This window comes from Eleutherodactylus coqui, chromosome 8, assembly GCF_035609145.1.
Source record: "Eleutherodactylus coqui strain aEleCoq1 chromosome 8, aEleCoq1.hap1, whole genome shotgun sequence".
NCBI lineage: Eukaryota > Metazoa > Chordata > Amphibia > Anura > Eleutherodactylidae > Eleutherodactylus > Eleutherodactylus coqui.
The window spans coordinates 21,057,652-21,076,563 of NC_089844.1; the positions used below are offsets into that span (position 1 = coordinate 21,057,652).

At 46.6% G+C, this 18,912-nt stretch overlaps 1 protein-coding gene and 3 long non-coding RNA genes across 4 annotated transcripts in view; 3 read left to right on the plus strand and 1 right to left on the minus strand.

Annotated features, from left to right (window-relative positions):
* The window catches only part of LOC136576186 (acyl-CoA-binding protein-like), a 109,730-nt gene that overhangs the window by 10,820 nt on the left and 79,998 nt on the right, over positions 1–18,912 (plus strand). The window lies entirely within an intron of this gene.
* Positions 97–2,878, plus strand: LOC136577444 (uncharacterized). The gene is made up of 3 exons (XR_010786472.1): positions 97–144; positions 376–546; positions 2,785–2,878. It is a non-coding gene; the product is annotated as an uncharacterized lncRNA (long non-coding RNA).
* Positions 7,378–10,337, minus strand: LOC136577445 (uncharacterized). The gene is made up of 2 exons (XR_010786473.1): positions 10,175–10,337; positions 7,378–7,848 (listed from the first exon to the last, which is right to left on the minus strand). It is a non-coding gene; the product is annotated as an uncharacterized lncRNA (long non-coding RNA).
* Positions 10,471–15,849, plus strand: LOC136576183 (uncharacterized). Its single transcript, XR_010786316.1, has 2 exons — positions 10,471–10,591; positions 14,387–15,849. It is a non-coding gene; the product is annotated as an uncharacterized lncRNA (long non-coding RNA).

The following is an 18,912-nucleotide window of genomic DNA, read 5'->3' on the forward strand; positions in this document are numbered from 1 at the left end:
CATCGCTTGCATCTGCTCATATGTGCATATTTTGCGCATATTTGCAGGTTTTCGCTTGCTTATATGCTCTCTGTTTTCCACAGGACGACTCGTGTGGAGAGGAATTTCGCTTCGCTCGGACACCATCTGACATCACTCGGCGAGGTAAGCTGCTGCATCGGACATATTTTTCATCGCGTGCATCTGCTCATATGTGCATATTTTGCGCATAAATTCGCTTGCATTTGCTCATATGCGCATACTTGCAGGTTTTCGCTTGCATCTGCTCTTATGCACATTTTGCGCATATTTGCATGTTTTCGCTTCCATCTGCTCATATGTGCACATTTGCATGTTTTCGCTTCCATCTGCTCATATGCTCTCCGTTTTCCACAGGACGACTCGTGTGGAGAGGAACCTGACATTTGGCTGCGTTTTGTACAACGTACGGAACCCGAGATTGGCGTTTTAGGTGCTGATCTCACATTTGCCCGTCTTTTAGAGAGGACGACTCGTGTGGAGAGGAATTTCGCTTCGCTCGGACACCATCTGACATCACTCGGCGAGGTAAGCTGCTGCATCCGACAAATTTTTCATCACTTGCATCTGCTCATATGTGCATATATGTATATTAGTATATATATATATGTATGTATATGTGTACATATATATATATATATATATGTCTGTGTGTGTATATATATGTATGTATGTGTATGTATGCATGTATGTGTGTATATGTATATGTGTGTGTGTGTATATATATATATGTACACTACCGTTCAAAAGTTTGGGGTCACATTGAAATGTCCTTATTTTTGAAGGAAAAGCACTGTACTTTTCAATGAAGATAACTTTAAACTAGTCCTAACTGTAAACAAATGCACTCTATTCATTGCTAATGTGGTAAATGACTATTCAAGCTGCAAATGCCTGGTTTTTTGTGCAATATCTACAAAGGTGAATAGAGGCCCATTTCCAGCAACTATCACTCCAGTGTTCTAATGGTACAATGTGTTTGCTCATTGGCTCAGAAGGCTAATTGATGATTAGAAAACGCTTGTGCAATCATGTTCACACATCTGAAAACAGTCTAGCTCGTTACAGAAGCTACAAAACTGACCTTCCTGTCAGCAGATTGAGTTTCTGGAGCATCACATTTGTGGGGTTAATTAAACGCTCAAAATCGCCAGAAAAAGAGAACTTTCATCTGAAACTCAACAGTCTATTCTTGTTCTTAGAAATGAAGGCTATTCCATGCGAGAAATTGCTAAGAAATTGAAGATTTCCTACAACGGTGTGTACTACTCCCTTCAGAGGACAGCACAAACAGGCTCTAACCAGAGTAGAAAAAGAAGTGGGAGGCCGCGTTGCACAACTAAGCAAGAAGATAAGCACATTAGAGTCTCTAGTTTGAGAAACAGACGCCTCACAGGTACCCAACTGGCATCTTCATTAAATAGTACCCGCAAAACACCAGTGTCAACATCTACAGTGAAGAGGCGGCTGCGGGAATTTGGCCTTCAGGGCAGAGTGGCAAAGAAAAAGCCATATCTGAGACTGGCCAATAAAAGAAAAAGATTAAGATGGGCAAAAGAACACAGACATTGGACAGAGGAAGACTGGAAAAAAGTGTTGTGGACGGATGAATCCAAGTTTGAGGTGTTTGGATCACAAAGAAGAACGTTTGTGAGACGCAGAACAAATGAAAAGATGCTGGAAGAATGCCTGACGCCATCTGTTAAGCATGGTGGAGGTAATGTGATGGTCTGGGGTTGCTTTGGTGCTGGTAAGGTGGGAGATTTGTACAGGGTAAAAGGGATTCTGAATAAGGAAGGCTATCACTCCATTTTGCAACGTCATGCCATACCCAGTGGACAGCGCTTGATGGGAACCAATTTCATCCTACAAGAGGACAATGACCCTAAATACACCTCCAAATTGTGCAAGAACTATTTACAGCAGAAGCAGGCAGCTGGTATTCTATCGGTAATGGAGTGGCCAGCGCAGTCACCAGATCTGAACCCCATGGAGCTGTTGTGGGAGCAGCTTGACCGTATGGTACGCCAGAAGTGCCCATCCAACCAATCCAACTTGTGGGAGATGCTTCTAGAAGCGTGGGGTGCAATTTCACAAGCTTACCTCAACAAATTAACAGCTAGAATGTCAAAGGTGTGCAATGCTGTAATTGCTGCAAAAGGAGGATTCTTTGACGAAAGCAAAGTTTGATGTAAAAACAATGTTATTTCACATACAAATCATTATTTCTAACCTTGTCAATGTCTTGGCTCTATTGTCTATTCATTTCACAACGCATGGTGGTGAATAAGTGTGACTTTTCATGGAAAACACAAAATTGTTTGGGTGACCCCAAACTTTTGAACGGTAGTGTATGTATGTGTATATATGTATGTATGTATGTGTGTGTATATATATGTATATATATTTGTATGTGTATATATGTATGTATGTGTATATATGTATGTATGTGTGTATATATATATATGTATGTGTGTATGTATGTGTGTATATATATGTATGTGTGTGTATATATATATATATATATATATATATATATATATGTGTATATATATATATATATATATATACAGTATATGTATGTGTATATATATATATATGTATGTATGTATATATATATATATATATGTATGTATGTGTATATATGATTCTTCTGACCTGGTTGGGGGAGTAGTGGTCAATGTAAGTGGGTGGAGCGGATCTACGGATCAGAAATACTGGTGGGATGTGAGTGTTAACCTGCTGATTTTTCGTCATTTCCTGCAGATCTGACGTCCTTGAGAACAGGAAGGCTGGTAGACAGTGAAGAGACCCTCGACGTTCAACAATCTTGAAACCCTTCGTGTTATGAACTGATTTTTGCCCGTGACTCATCTTTTTTTTATATGCTTTTTCTTTCAAAGAATTATGATGGAGGATCCTAAAAAACTGCACAATATTTTACTACGATGGAGTAAACAGAAAAGATACCCAAACACAGCGGCCTTTTGTTTATATCAGGGAATGAAGCTTGGTGTAAAATTCACATTTTCAATAAACAATAAAACGTGATTTGAATTTGGTTTTTTGTTTTACCGTATTTATGTTTTCAGACTCCTGATTTCCCACACTATAAGGCCTCATGTCCACGGGGAAAATAAGAATTAAAATCCGCAGCGGATTTTAACTCTTCTCCTGCCCTCGGATCCGCATCCCATAGGGATGCATTGACCACCCGCGGGTAGATAAATACCCGCGGATGGTCAATAAAAGTGATTTAAAAAAAAATGGAGCATGAAAAAATCTGGACCATGCTCCATTTTCATGCGGGTCTCCCGCGGGGACGGCTCCCGCGGGCTTCTATTGAAGCCTATGGAAGCCGTCCGGATCCGCGGGAGAACTAAAATAGGAATTTAAAAGCATTTACTCACCCGCAGCGGGCCGTGAAGGTCTTCTCTTCCTTACGGCCGCATCTCCCTTGCTTCGGCTCGGCGGATGTGCCCGGCGCATGCGCGCGGCACGTCGACGACGTGCCGGCGACGTGCCGCCGGCGTGACTAATTCATCCGCCGGCCGAAGAAAGAAGATCCGGCCGCGACGCAGAGAAGAAACGGAGCGGATGGGAGGTGAGTTTATTCTCATTTATTGTTATTTTCAGCACTCATGTCCGCGGGGCAGGAGGGACCCGCTGCAGATTCTCCATGGAGAATCTGCAGCGGATCTGATTTTCCCCGTGGACATGAGGCCTAAGGCCGGCTGCACACGGCCATGACGGGCTCCGCACCGGAATTCCGTGGCGGAGCCCATCACGGCGCCCCCCAGAGACCCCAATACTTACCTCCGGAGTCCCACGTCCCGCATGACGCTTCGGCGCCGGCTGGCGGTAGGCGGAGAGGCGGAAGATAGCGTGAACGGACGGCTTCCATTGACTGCAATGGAAGCCGTCCGCGCGTATACCCGCTGCAAATAGAGCATGCCGCGGGTGAGGACGGGTGATTTTACTGTGCGGAATTCCACCGCATTGAGCTATTAGGTTCAATAGAACCTAATAGCTGCGGGCAAAGCAGCGGATTTATACGCGGCGGAAATGCGTCTGTGGGAAGGAGCCCTAAGGCCTCATGTCCACTGGCAAAATGGAATTGCGGAATCTGCAGCGGATTTTGCCCGTAGGGAATTATTGACCATCCGCGGTCCATTAAACTGATTTTTGCACCCGCGGATGGCATTTTAATAGAATTGTGTTTTTCACGCGCGGGAGAAAAAACACGGCATGCTCCATTTTACCGTGGATCGGTCACATTGCTATCACATTGATAGCAATGTATGCGGATATCTGCAGGCAAAAAAAATACCATTTAAAGCAGATTCCGCGCGGATTGTATTTTTCTAGTGGACATGAGGCCTAAGGCCGCCTGCAGACGGCCGGGTTGGATCCGGCTGTGAGAATTCTCGCAGCGGGACCCGACCCGAGCGCCTGCAGAGAGCAGTGCGGAACTCGCCAGCTCCCGCAGCTCCGACTCATGTGCCAGCAGCCGGCGCATGCGCAGAGGCGGCAGCCGGAGAGAGTGACGTTTCTGTATGGGGCTCTGCTAACCCCACACAGAATTAGAACATGCCGCGGTTTGTTTTCTGCGCGTGATTTCACGTAGACAAACCGCGGCCTTCTGCATAGGATTGCATATTGTATTGCAATCCTATGCAGGCATGTACGGGCGGAAATTCTGCGGGGAATCCCGCAATGGAATTTCCGCCCGTCTGCAGGAATCCTAAAGGGGTGTTTCAGTATTAAGCCACTGATGGCCTATCCTAAGGATAGGTCATTCATAATTTATCTGCGGGCTTCACAGTTCAGGATCCCCACTAATTAGCTGATTGACGTGGCCACAACGCTCAGGTGAGATGAGCCCTCAGGCCTGTGATGTCACCTTCGTTGGTCACATGGTCTGAGCAGCTCTGTTCCATTAAAGGGAAGGAGATGGAGCTACAATGGCAGGCGCCTCCACTCTACAATGTACGGTGCTGCGTCTGGCATAGACTGAAGTGGCAGTGGTGCTCACTGGTCATCAGCTGGTTGGCAGGGATTTGGAGAGGCAGATCACCACTTCACTGCGCATGGATCATCAGTACTTAAGTCCCAGGAAACCCTTTTAACCCCTTCCCACCGCAGCACGTGAATGTACGTATACATTGGAAAGCGGCTTTCTGGAATGGACTTACATTTACATCCTACAGATCTGAGCCCACACCATCTACTGCAGGAGACTGTTACTAATGACAGTTGGCCTCCCGCAGCCACAGCGGGGATGGGTGAGACAACCGATTCCCGCTGTTAATGCTTTGCATGCAACGATTGCTCTAATTTCATTAGGCTTTTGCATGTAATCAGATATACTTCAGTCTAAGCCGACCTGAGTTTAAGTCAAGGTACCAACTTTTACCCCAAAAACCTGGGGACAATTATTGACTTGAGTATACGCCAAGGGGTAATATTAGGTACCTTGGCTAATACTTGGATCGGCTATACTCAAGTATGTATTATGGCTGCTGCTACAGGCCAAGTGGGCAGTACACCCCTAGATAAACTCATTAAGGGGTCTAGTGTTAAAATTTTGTGGCTGCTCAAGAGCTCTACATGTGTGCTATGGGGCTTAAAAGGCCTTCAAGCAAAATGTCTGTGTTACGTGTGCTGCTGGTATATGTTGCTCAAAGCTTCAGCTTCCTAGCAGCACAGCCATCACAAGGTTAATTGATTGAGCTGCCTGGGTGTGGTACTTCCTGCAAGCCAATCTCCTGGGTCTGTGCATACATATAAACCCTGCTCTGGTCAGTCTGTGTCTGGGTTTCAGACTGAGCAGTTATGAATCCTTGTCTCGAGGTATCTGCCTTGTTCCCACGCAGAACTTGTATGTAAGTAGTTATGTGTCTCTCTGCTTCCCCAAGACGGTTTGGACACCTGTAGTCCTCGTCTCCGTTACATGCATTCCCTTTACAGCTGTGGCCTCCGTACGTCTTGTCTGCTCTGTGTGTCAGTTAGTGTAACTTGACACAGTCTCCTATCTCAGCTTGTGTAGCTGACTGTCTATTCCCCCTGGTATGAGGACACATTGACTTACTGTGAGTTTCACCTGTGTGCATGTGAGGTCGGGGTGTTGTCTGTGTGGTTTTCACTATATTTGATAGTTGGCCGTGTACCCCATGCTCTGTCCTGGTCCAGTTGCAGTTGGTGGTGTGCCCCCTGCTCTGTCCTGTTCCTGATGCAAGCTTTCTGTGTGATCTGTGTCTTGCAGTTTCATGCCCGTTTGTACGTTTACGTTCTGTCAGTTTAGTGTTACCTCATCTCCTGTGTGAATGTTGTCCGGGTCTCCTGGACTCATGGTTAGTGTAGGGACTAGCGGTATAACCAGGAGCTTTGAAGTTTGCCCGCTAGCTTCACGTTTTGTCTAAAATGTCAAGTAATACCTGTTCTTTATAATCAGCCTATCTGTTAGTAGTGGTTGCATTTTTGGCTGCTGTATGCAGTGTTTTCTGTCTCTGTGTATTCTGTTCCGTCTCTGTTATATGGCATGCATGTGTCCTGTTCTGTGGCTCCTAGGATCAGCTAGGGCCCAGTTCCGAAGACTGCTGGGCCGCCCTCTTATTGGGGCGATGTCTACGCTTAGGTAAGGCCACTGTCGCCCCCCCTTGTAGCACAGGGTCAGTTGCCTGGATTCCATGTGAATCTCTTGCGTTCCATGTGTGCGTGCATACTACTAGACTACTACTCCTTTGGTCACGATCGTGTTGGCCCTTTGTTTAATCTGCCCACACGATCATAACAGTCTGTTCAGAAAGCCGCATAGTACTCATTTCATTTTGGGCCCCATTTGTGCATACGGACATAACATTAGGGCCACAATGGGTATATTTCTGAAAACGATACAAACAGGGGTATCCATTTTGGGGTGTCAGTGCACATGAAAATGAGGATTTTGGGAAAAAAAACTGTTTAGAATAACATATTAGCCAAAATAAAGACTTTTTTTCTCATCTAAATTGCATTAATTCCTGAAAATGTGGGATCTAAAACCTCCTGACCCCCTCAGTGAACACATTAAGGGGTGTAGTTTTTAAAATAGGGTCATTTTGGGGGTATCTATCATTCTGACACCCACGAGCCTTTGCAATCTTGGCTAGGTGGAGGAAAAAGGGTTTATCAAAATGATGAAAAGTAAGGTTAAATCTGTATGTCTCCTAAATGGTTCCAAACAAAGGATGTTTTTCATACGTGCGTCCAGAATAGTGAACAGATGGAAAAATATCTTGGCAAAGATTTGTAGAGTATGTTTGCACATATTTGGGATATTACATCTGAAAATGTTAAAAAATGACAAGTTATTCCAAATTTTCCCAATATTCTAAATTTTAATAAATATACACAACTTCTGTCAATTTTTACCACCTAAACGAAGTACAACAAGGCACCGAAAAAACAATGTAAGAATCACTTCGATTTGCAAACATATTAACGGAATTATGATATGTTAAGTAACATGTCAGATCTCAAAAATTTCCCTCTGTCACTAAGGCACTAACAGGCTTGGTCACTAAGGGGTTTAATAGCTTAGTGTTCAAACTGTGAAGCCACTGTAAAGAGGGATGGTGAGCATCACCACATGCAGCCCGATAATAATCTTCATGGTATTGCTCCATCAGGTCCCTCGTTCCAGAGCATGTCATGGGCCACTACCATCTTGTAAGTGTCCTTCTGAGCCGACATCTCGGACATTCAGTCTCTCTGCTGCTTCAACTATGATTGTGAGCACCAGAAGCTGCAACCGCAGTGGGGTATTCTGGAGATAACGTATCAGCTGACCTGTAAAGAAAAAGAAACAAATTAACCCTGCAATTGGCTTTATTCCGGGGGTTTGCGTAGTTATTGGCTAATAAATCTCTAAACATCCATCGGCTAGATACGGTCCCTGCTGTTCTTCATCACAACCTTAATAGATACAGACATCTTATTTGGACAATTGGTATGTTTTCCGAAGGTTTGTTCGCTGTGTGCTAATTTGGTACAGTATTGTGATGGCACCTGTACGTTTGCAAGAAAAATATTAAAAGCTATTAGTGTATCCAAAAATACAAAATAAAGAATAAAAATTCAAAAATCTTATGTAATCTGTTCTCCGGCCTATAAGACACATTTTTAACACAGCAAATTATTGTCCAAATTCGATGGTCATCATATACACCGGGTATCGTGTTATCTGGCAGGTGCTGAAGGCAGCCGCATACTTCCTGACCGCGTCAGTGAGGTCTTGCGGTGATGCAGCCAGGAAGTGTCCGACCGCTGCCGGTGCTGGCGAGTACGGCCTCATGTCCACTAGAAAAATACTATCCCCACAGAATCTGCTGCGGATTTGCTTTTAATGGTATTTTGTTTTCATGTGGATATCCACACCCATTGCTATCAATGTGGCTGATCCGCACGGAATTTGTGTTAAAATGGAGCAGGCTGCGTTTTTGACCGCGCGAAAAACACGCAAATCTATTAAAATGCCATCTGCCTGTGCAAAATTCTATTTAATTGACCGTGGATGGCCAATGATTCGCAATGGGCTAAATAGAATGCGGTTTCCGCATTTCCATATTTCCAGTGGACATGAGGCCTATGGCCTTCTGTGTGTGGGTGAGCGGGCGGGCGGGCGGCTGTGTGAGCAGGTGTCTGTGTGAGGAGCAGTGTGTGCTCGGATGCTGGGAGTGATGGTGGATAAGCATGAGTGGATGTGTGCGGAGAATGGGGGTGATGTTGCAGGAGCAACCAGTAGCCAATAGCCCTAGGGGTACTGTTATACGGCAAGCATATTCCAAACGCAGAATTTTAACTGGCAACATTGGTGGTCGTCTTGTTTTCTCTCTTTCATTTTTCCTTTAAGAAACTTCTCAGCAGTGCAATGAGTGCAATGAACAGTGTCATACACCCCTCTCATAGCTGCTACCAGTTTACTTTCCTCATGACCAAATTATGCATTGAAACATATTTACTGTATTTATGTGTGTAAGAGGCCCCCCTAACGAACCTCCCACCCCCTGAAAATTAGAAAACCAGTTTTAAAACATAATGCAGCACAGAATTTAAATCTGTACTGAAGTATGTTTAAATCCTGTCCCTAGTACCAGTTCACGGCTCTGGCCCCCTTGGCGCTGCGGAGCGTAGAGCCATGGCAGCATGGAAAGTGTGCCCGACCTGTGAAGCATGATCCTACAGACACAACATACACACAATACAGATAGACATGACATGCAAACATTCCACTACATGACATACCTACATAGAACATACATGAAACACGGATTATAAGCACCTGGCGAATTTCCTGCTTCATCCGTCAATCAGAACAGGCCTCGGTGTGGTCCTCATGTCAACAGGGCCAGTAATCCGTTTGGAGAGCAGAGTACCGGCCCCGTTGCTATAGGGGCCTCCCGAAGGCCACGTCTGATTGACAGATGAAACAGGTTTGCCAGGTGCTTATAATCCGTGTTTTATGTATGTCATGTAATATCCTTTCTGCATGTTCTGTCTGCGTGTGTCAGTAGGAGGGTGGTTTACGGGTCAGGCACACTGTACTTGCCACCGCTGCCCGACGCGTGTCGCAGCAGTGTAGGCAGGAAAATTGGGCTAAAGCAGTACAATTTCGCGGAATAACGAGTATAAATGCGACCTGACTTTTGGGGTGACACCTTGTCTTATACACTTGGAGCGGCTCTACTGTACGGATTGAGTGACGCTCAGGAGGGAGATCCGCATGGGATCTGGGAGCGTTCTGGTGGTATACAATAGGTGTATGTGGGACCATAATGTATACTGCTATGGTAAGTAAAAGGTTAATGAACTTGGCTCTCAGGTCATTCTGTCAAGTAATAGTTGGTAATGGTCTCCCGCTGTGATTGGCCGGGGTGTCGTTGCCAGGCTGTTTTGAGGTAAAGCTGGCAGCGGGCATTGATTGGTGGCCTAAAAAGAGCGGGAAGCTCTGCCCGTTGCTGGGCAGGAGCGGTGTGGTGGAAGCCGATGTGATTGGATAACGGGAGTGGAGGGGGCTGTGAACAGAGGGCATTTAAGTAATCAGCAAAGAGGTACCGGGCATCTTTGGCTGTAAAGCAGCTTGGATACAGACACTTTGTGAGGATGGAGGACTTACTGCGGCAGTTAGTCATTAGAGCGGAGTCGGCTGGAGGTGAAGAATGGCTACGCAGCTGCTTGACCTTGCCTTTGCCATCAGTGAACACTTCAGCTTCTCAGCTGGGTGTTCTAGAGCCAGAACCAGAGGATCCTGTTATTAACATGGGTGATGTAGAGCAGGAAGCACTAGAGGGCGCTGAACAGGATGTGCTTGAGCTGTCTGCTACAGTGGACCCTGGATTGTTTGCTCCGGAAGGAGAAGAGAGGCCCCGGGAGATGACATCACAGAAGTGCCAGAGGAAGAGGAGCAGGGCTTACACGCCACCGAGGAGGAGAAGCGCGAGGAGAAGGGCTGCGCAGGAAGGGTCGCAGAGCCGAGGAGGATCGTTGGCAGGTGCCGTTCGTGAACAGGGTGCCGGTGAAGGGACATCTAACGGTGAGCGTGCTGGGGGCCGGGGGGGGGGCTGGCATTTATGCTGCGGGCAGTGCTGGAACAGGGGGGAGGGAGGGGGAGACACTAGGGTCCATATGTTCTCTCCTGCATACAGTTTCCTCCCTGCCTGTTGGCCCCCATCAGTTAATGGGTCCTTCAGGGTCCGGGGTATGTTCCAAGCAGGTTAACCCTATGCTGCAAGTGCATGCTCGGCAGCCAGCTATGCCTCCCCAGCCAGCTTCCCAGGCGAGGGTCAGTGGGCAGCATATTAACTCTTACAGACCAGTTCAATCTGCCCAGCTGGTGAATTCATCACTGTTGGCTAATGTTATGCATAATTTTAACCCTTCCCAGCCCCTTAGCTCTGCCCAACCACTTAACCCTTCCCAGCCCCTTAGCTCTGCCCAACCACTTAACCCTTCCCAGCCCCTTAGCTCTGCCCAACCACTTAACCCTTCCCAGCCCCTTAATCCTATCCAGCAGATTAACCCTCTCCTGGAGGAATTGCTGCTGCGTTTGTCACGCATAACGCAGGCAGGGGAGTCGGGGTCTCAGCTGCAGAAATCACCAGGTCAAGGTGGACCTGGAGCGGGGTGCTTGGCTCCTGCAATGTCCTGGGATACAACTCCGGCGATTCCGGAGTTGGACAGGGCAGCAGGGGTGAATCACTCGTGCTTCAAAGAAGCGATGGTTTGTGAAATTTCTCCTTTGGGTTTCCATCTGCCTCTATCGGTTAAGGAACGGATATGGAAAGGCGAGTTTGTGGATGTGATGTCCCTACTGCCTGTGGGAAAGGAATCGGTGAAGGCGGATTAAAAACCGGAGGAGAAAGAGGAGGAGATTAAACGCCCGAAGCATTTTAACAGCTAGCTTCAGGCATTCTGTATTTACGCTGCGGTTTTGTTGGAACGGTCGCAAGTGAGTGCGGCTGGTTTATTCCAACATGTCGACATTATCCTGGAAGCATACAGGAATTTTGGAGGAACAGCATGGTTTAATTATGACATGATGTTCCGTCAAAAGCTTGCTATTTATCCACATTTGAAGTGGGGAGTGAAGGATGTGGGCTTGTGGCTAAACCTTCTGTTGCCTGCAAAGCCTCCTATCTTGTGCAGGCAGCAGGGGGCGAGCAACACGCCCACGCGCCGAGGGGTGTGTTTTGCTTTTAATGAGGGTCAATGTAAATGGCTGCTTAATTGCAAATATAAACATGAATGCTCCTTTTGTGGCGGATTACACCCGGCCATTAAATGTTTTAAAAAGGCTGCCTCCTTTCCAGCTGCATCGCTGTCACGTGACGCTCCCAGCAAGGGCCATGACTCCGGTGAGGCTGGCAAGCATGCTACCCTGGTTAGAGAGGTACCCCGTCCGTTGGAAGGCCAGCCTCGTTAAGGAGGGTTTTCGGAATGGATTCTTTGTACCAGAGTTTAAAGGACCGGGTTGTTTATGGGCTAATAATTTGGTCTCTGTTGCTAAATGTCCTGCTGTTGTGAGAGAGAAGATTTTGAAGGAGGTCCAAGAGGGCCGGGTTTCAGGACCTTTTGGTTCCCCTCCATTTCAAAATTTTCGTATCTCTCCATTAGGTTTGGTCCCGAAGAAGGAGCCTAACTCCTTCCGGATGATACACCACTTGTCTTATCCGGAAGGTGGTTCTCTGAATGACGAGGTGAATGCGGAGGAGTTTCCGGTAAAATATGCATCGTTTGACAATGCTTTGATTTTGTTGCGTCAGTTTGGGATCGGAGCATTAATGGCCAAGGTGGATATTCAATCTGCGTTCAGGTTGTTGCCTGTGTGTCAGGCAGGGTTTAACTCTTTGGGGTTTCAATTTGATGGTTGTTTTTATTTCGATATGGCTTTGCCCATGGGGTTTAAGGCTTCGTGTTTTTATTTTGAATTATTTTCCTCTTTTTTGGAGTGGGTTATAAGGCAAGAGTTCCCATGTGTTGGTGTAATGCATTACCTGGACGACTTCTTGTTCATCGGGAAGGCTGGCAGCTCAGATTGTGAGTTGGTTTTAGAGGGCTTTATATCCAGAATGCAGCAATTCGGTGTTCCACTTGCAGTGGATAAAACTGTTTTTCCATGTTCACGTCTGGAATTTTTAGGTGTAGTAATTGATTCAGTCGCTATGATTTTTCAACTTCCTATGGCTAAGGTGTTGAGGCTGTCGGCGTTGATTAGTCAAATTTTGCGCAGAAAGAAGGCAACTTTGAAAGATCTACAGCAACTAGCTGGACTGCTTGCCTTTGCGGCAAGGGTGATTGTTTTAGGCCGGTGCTTTTCGCGGCGGGTATTCGAGGCGATGAGAGGATTGAAATCGCCATCGTCACATGTTCGGCTGTCAGCAGGGCTGAAGCAGGATTTGGCAGTTTGGCTCCAATTTTTAGTTGATTTTAATGGTCAATCTGCGTTCCAATCGGTGGTGCAGGCTGATGAGCTCGGCATAGGAGTGGCAGCTTCAGCAATTGGTTTTGGCGTAATTTATAAGCAGAGTTGGTCGGCAGGGTGCTGGCATGCGGCTTGGAAAGGTAACGGGTTTATCAAGGATAGATTGCTAGTTCAACTATTTCCTTTTGCAGTGTTGTTGCAGTTATGGGGCGAACAGTTAGCCAACAGGCGGATTTGCTTCTGTTCAGATGACAGAAGGTTAGCGATCGCGCTTAATTGTGTGTCTGACAAATCGGAATTGGCAATGCAGCTTATTCGTGTTTTGGTCCGCTTATGTTTAAAATTTAATATAATATTACGCATTAAAGAGGGTGTAAGCCGCGTTAATGGGACTGCTGGATTTTTATCTTGCTTACAGATGCAGTCCTTCAGGGAAGCGTTGCCCGGAGCGGATATTGCAGGAGTCTGTTGTCCGGACTGCCTTTGGGATCTGCAGACGATTTAGTCTTCTCGATGCTGTCACGGTCTGTCTCGCCTAGGACGTGGCACGGTTATGTGGCAGCATGGAAGGATTGGGTGCTCTTTTGTGGAAGGAGAGGATTCCTGGATGATACGCAGGAGGTGCAATGTTTTATTGACTATGTGTGTGAGAAGTTTCAATCCCAGTTGTCATAACTCTGTAGTTAAGTTATTGGCTGGGATTTCTTTCTTTCAGAAATGGAAGAACCTTCTACCCATTAATGCTCCGTTCCAGATTAAGCAGTTACTAAAAGGTTACAAATCTGTGGCATGTTCTCCAGATATGCGGTCGGCTATTTCATTTGTTTTACTGGGAAAATTAGTCCGTTCCCTTCCATCCGTATGTAGGTCAGCTTATGAGGTGCAGTTGTTTAAGTGCGCCTTTTTGTTGGCCTACTTTGGAGCATTAAGGATGGGGGAGTTTTTATCGTTAGCCAGGACATCACTTTCTCCGCTGCTGTGTTCGGATGTCTCTGATCACGGGAATTTTATCAAGGTTCTCTTGAGACATACGAAGACTGACAGGTCGGGGAAAGGGGTGTGGATTCGGCTGTTTGCGAATGAGTGTGCGGATCTATGTCCAGTTAAGGCGTATCAGACGTTTTCGTCGATGCGGCCTCTGATTCCAGGTTCGCTGCTTATGCATGCGGATGGACAGTCGGTATCGAGGTTTCAGTTTAATATGGTTTTAAAGAAATGTTTAAGTTTTGTGGGATGTGAGGATTTTAAAATTACCGCACACTCATTCCGCATCGGTGCAGCGACGGAGGCATATAGGTGTGGTTTTAATGACAATATGATTAGACAGGTGGGTAGGTGGGGGTCTGCCAGATTTCGGATATATGTTCGACCGGACAGTATGGCTGTTTAATTTTTCTCTCTTTGCAGGTCCTATGAGAACGATTGTCTGGATAGTCGGCCATTCGTTTGTTTTCTGGGCTAAGCAGCGTGCTGCGGAGCGTTGTTATTCCGAGCTCTTGGGACTGAACAATGAACTTTTCGTTATTTATTGGGCCGGACGCCGAGGTATGCGTTGGGGCTCATTGATGTCAGAGCTGATTCAAAAGCAAGCTATTTGGCCTGTACCTGATATTCTGATCATTCATTTGGGAGGTAACTATGTTGGAAAGGGCAGCACATTAGCGCTGTTAAGGGAAATGAAGTTGGGATTGGTCAGGGTTAGGGATAGGTTCCCTAGTTCGGTTTTGGTTTTTTCAGAAATAATTCCGCGTTTGTTGTGGACATTGCCGGAGTTTAAGTACATTGAGAGCATCCGAAAAAGAGTGAATCATGCTATGGCAAAGTTTTTAGGTAATGTTTCAGGGTTTTCTTTTAGGCATACAGAGCTTGAGGGATTCATTGCCGGTCTGTTCAGGGATGATTTAGTCCATTTGTCAGACATTGGTTTGGACATTTTTAATGCTGATTTACAGGCTATGGTTGAAAAGGCTGCGCTGTCTGTGGGGGGGCCTTGTCATTCGTTATGACATGGCCTGTTGGGGATTTGTAGCCCGCATTAGGCGGGTGGGCAAGGGGACTTGGGGATTGTGGTTGGTTTAGCGCATATTAAAGACGGTATTTATTATTAATGGTGTTGTTTCATTTGATCCCCAAGTGTTAATAAAATCCCATCAATAAAGACCGCGGCCTTTTTGTTCCAACTTGGTTGTCCGTGTTTTATTTATCTATTATTAAAGGGTTAAGTTGGTGATGATGTTGTAGCAAAGGTAAGTTAAGGAGAGCGTAAGATTCCATGTACGGATTGAGTGACGCTCAGGAGGGAGATCCGCATGGGATCTGGGAGCGTTCTGGTGGTATACAATAGGTGTATGTGGGACCATAATGTATACTGCTATGGTAAGTAAAAGGTTAATGAACTTGGCTCTCAGGTCATTCTGTCAAGTAATAGTTGGTAATGGTCTCCCGCTGTGATTGGCCGGGGTGTCGTTGCCAGGCTGTTTTGAGGTAAAGCTGGCAGCGGGCATTGATTGGTGGCCTAAAAAGAGCGGGAAGCTCTGCCCGTTGCTGGGCAGGAGCGGTGTGGTGGAAGCCGATGTGATTGGATAACGGGAGTGGAGGGGGCTGTGAACAGAGGGCATTTAAGTAATCAGCAAAGAGGTACCGGGCATCTTTGGCTGTAAAGCAGCTTCCCTCCCTCCCTCCCTGCAGGCTGTCGCGGTTGATTGATGGGGATTTGTAGCCCGCATTAGGCGGGTGGGCAAGGGGACTTGGGGATTGTGGTTGGTTTAGCGCATATTAAAGACGGTATTTATTATTAATGGTGTTGTTTCATTTGATCCCCAAGTGTTAATAAAATCCCATCAATAAAGACCGCGGCCTTTTTGTTCCAACTTGGTTGTCCGTGTTTTATTTATCTATTATTAAAGGGTTAAGTTGGTGATGATGTTGTAGCAAAGGTAAGTTAAGGAGAGCGTAAGATTCCATGGAGTCTGTATTGTGGCTGCTGCTACAGGCCCAAGACATATAAACACATATGTCCGGACACCTATCACCATTACCCCCATCCTCCAAACTGCTTCTCATCCTAATCACTATAACTCCCATCCTCCATACAATGCTGCGCACTACCCCTTGCATTCCCCATACACACACTGCCATAATATGAAGAAACTTACACGCACACACACATATATTGGCATCCGCTGAACTAAGCTTCATTGAGTCTCGGGGCAGCATCACATGACATCATTCGCCTCATTGCTGGTGTCGGGTCGCTGGAGGACCCGTGAAACTTGACCCGACACCAGGAAGTATGAATGATGTCATCGGCTGCAGCCCCGAAACACTGTTGAAGTTTTGTATTTGTAATGTAAGTGTATGTGTGGTGTGTTTAAGGAATAGATATGAGAGGCAGCAGCCAAGGTGCATTTCCCAAAAAATCTTTATTCTTTCCAAGCAAATAAAAATGATATTTCGACTGTTATTCTTTTTCAAATATATATTTGAAAAACATTTTTGCGGTTTTAAACTTAGTTTTTTTTATTGCTTCGGGAGAATTTATTTATGTATTTATTTTTTAACGCTGCACCTTGGATGCTGCCACTCTCCTATCTTTAGATATTGGACATTTTAAGGGGACCTATTTTGATCAGGTTCCCCTTCTGCGGCATATTTCGAGCCCACCTGTATACAGTGTAAGGCTGGATTCAGACGAACATATATTGGCTCGTTTTTTACGCCCAGCCAATATGCATCGTCTCTCTCTGCAGGGGGGGGGGGGGGGGGAGCCTGGAAGAGCCAGGAGCAGTGCTCTGAGCTCCCGCCCCCTCTCTGCCTCCTCTCCGTCCCTCTGCAATAATCGCAATAGGGAGAGGCGGGACAGGGGTGGGGTTCATTCTCGTAATGTAGCCCCGCCCCCTCTCCTTTCAGTGCAAATATTGCAGAGGGGCGGAGAGGAGGCAGAGAGGGGGCGGGAGCTCAGTTCCTGCTCCTGGCTCTTCCATCCTCCCCCCTCCCCCCTGCAGATGAGGACACCGTGGATGCGTTGAGGACACCCATACACTCGAATGAAATCTTGACACAGAGCCCGAGCTGCTGACTCAGCTGTCTGGTCCTTGGTGGCGGTTACCACTGCAAATTTGGTGAAGTGGTCCACCATTACGAGGCAATACTGATGCCCGCTGTTGGATGGGCCCACCATTAGATAGTCTATCATGACGATTTCTAAAGGTTCCTGGGTCACTATGGTTTGCAGGGGAGCCCTCTCTTCTATTGCCTTATGGATCTCACAAGTTCGACAGCTGCGGCATACTTCTTCAACCATTTGACGGAGACCATGGCAGTAAATCAGACGCTGTAAGCAACGAAAGGTCTTCTCGTGACCAAAGTGACCATTCTTGTTATGAGCCTCCATCGCCAATGAGCGAGCCAGTTCACTAGGCACCACAATTTGGTATCGAACGTTGATTTCAGAAGGTAGATAAACCTTTCGGCATAGAACTCCATTTTTCATCTCCAACTTCTCCCACTGACTCAGAACTGATAATATCTCCCGTGTCAGTCGTTCTCTTTCCTCTCTACAGGGCTTCTTGCCTTCCTCAACAAACTTGATCATCCGTGCCAGCCCCTCATGGGCCTGCTGCATCTGTGCCCATTCCTTTCTTGAGGGACCACAGAAAGGAGCCACTTCAGTCCCTTCCATTTCACACTGATTAGTGGTGGCCAGGGCCTGTGAAAATCTGCTGAAGTCAGGCACCTCCACATGCTCTAACTCGTGATCCACATCTCCTGTGGGGGTCTGGGTAGTTACCCTAGAAAGTCCATCAGCATTCTGGTTCTCTGTCTTGGACCGATACTTAATGTGATAATTGAACTTAGACATTCGGGCTATCCACCTCTGCTCTAAAGCCCCAAGCTTGGCATTTTCCAGATGAGCTAATGGGTTGTTGTCAGTCAGTACTAAAACTTCAGCCCCAGTCAAGTATTCAGAGAATTTCTCATTCATGGCCCATACTAGTGCCAACAGCTCCAACTTAAATGAACTATAATTCTCAGGATTTCTTTCAGAATCCCGCAAAGACCGGCTGGCGTATGCTATAACCCGCTCCTGACCATCCTGAACCTGGGAAAGCACTGCTCCGAGACCATACAGGCTCGCATCCGTATATAGCTGGAACGGTAAGTGGTAATCAGCGTACGCCAAGATTGGGGTCGTTGTCAGAGCATCCTTCAATTCCCGGAAGGCTTTTTCCTGTTCAGTTCCCCATTTCACAGTCCGGTTCTTCGGACCACCGGATGTGCCCCGTAGGAGGGCATTTAGTGGTGCTGCTACCCTGGCAAAATCCTTAATAAACCGTCGATAGTAACCGGCTACTCCAAGAAACGCCCTCACTTCTCGCAGGGTAGTTGGTGTCGGTCAATCCTGAATAGCCGCTATCTTGTCCCTCGACGGTCTCACCCCTTCTCCTGATACGCGATGACCCAAGTAATCAATTTCAGATTGGAACAACCGACATTTGCTGGGTTTTAATTTTAGCCCGTGTTCCCTCAATCGTCAAAATACTTGACCCAGTTGGTAGAGATGGTCTTCAAAGGTTGCAGAATACACTATAATGTCATCCAAGTAGATGAGACTGAACTCAAAGTTGAAGTCACCGAGACATTTCTCCATCAATCTCTGGAACGTTCCGGGTGCATTTGTCAGCCCGAAGGGCATCGGGTTAAATTCCTATAGTCCCATGGGCAAGATGAAAGCTGTCATTCTCAGCCATCGGCACCTGCCAATACCCACTAGCCAGATCTAGTGAGGAGAAGTACCGAGCTCTCCCTAGCGCCGAGAGGGACTCCTCAATCCGGGGTAAGGGGTGAGAATCTCTCACGGTGCAGGCATTTAACTTCCGATAGTCTACACATAACCGAAGAGACCCATCCTTTTTTTTTACTAACACCACTGG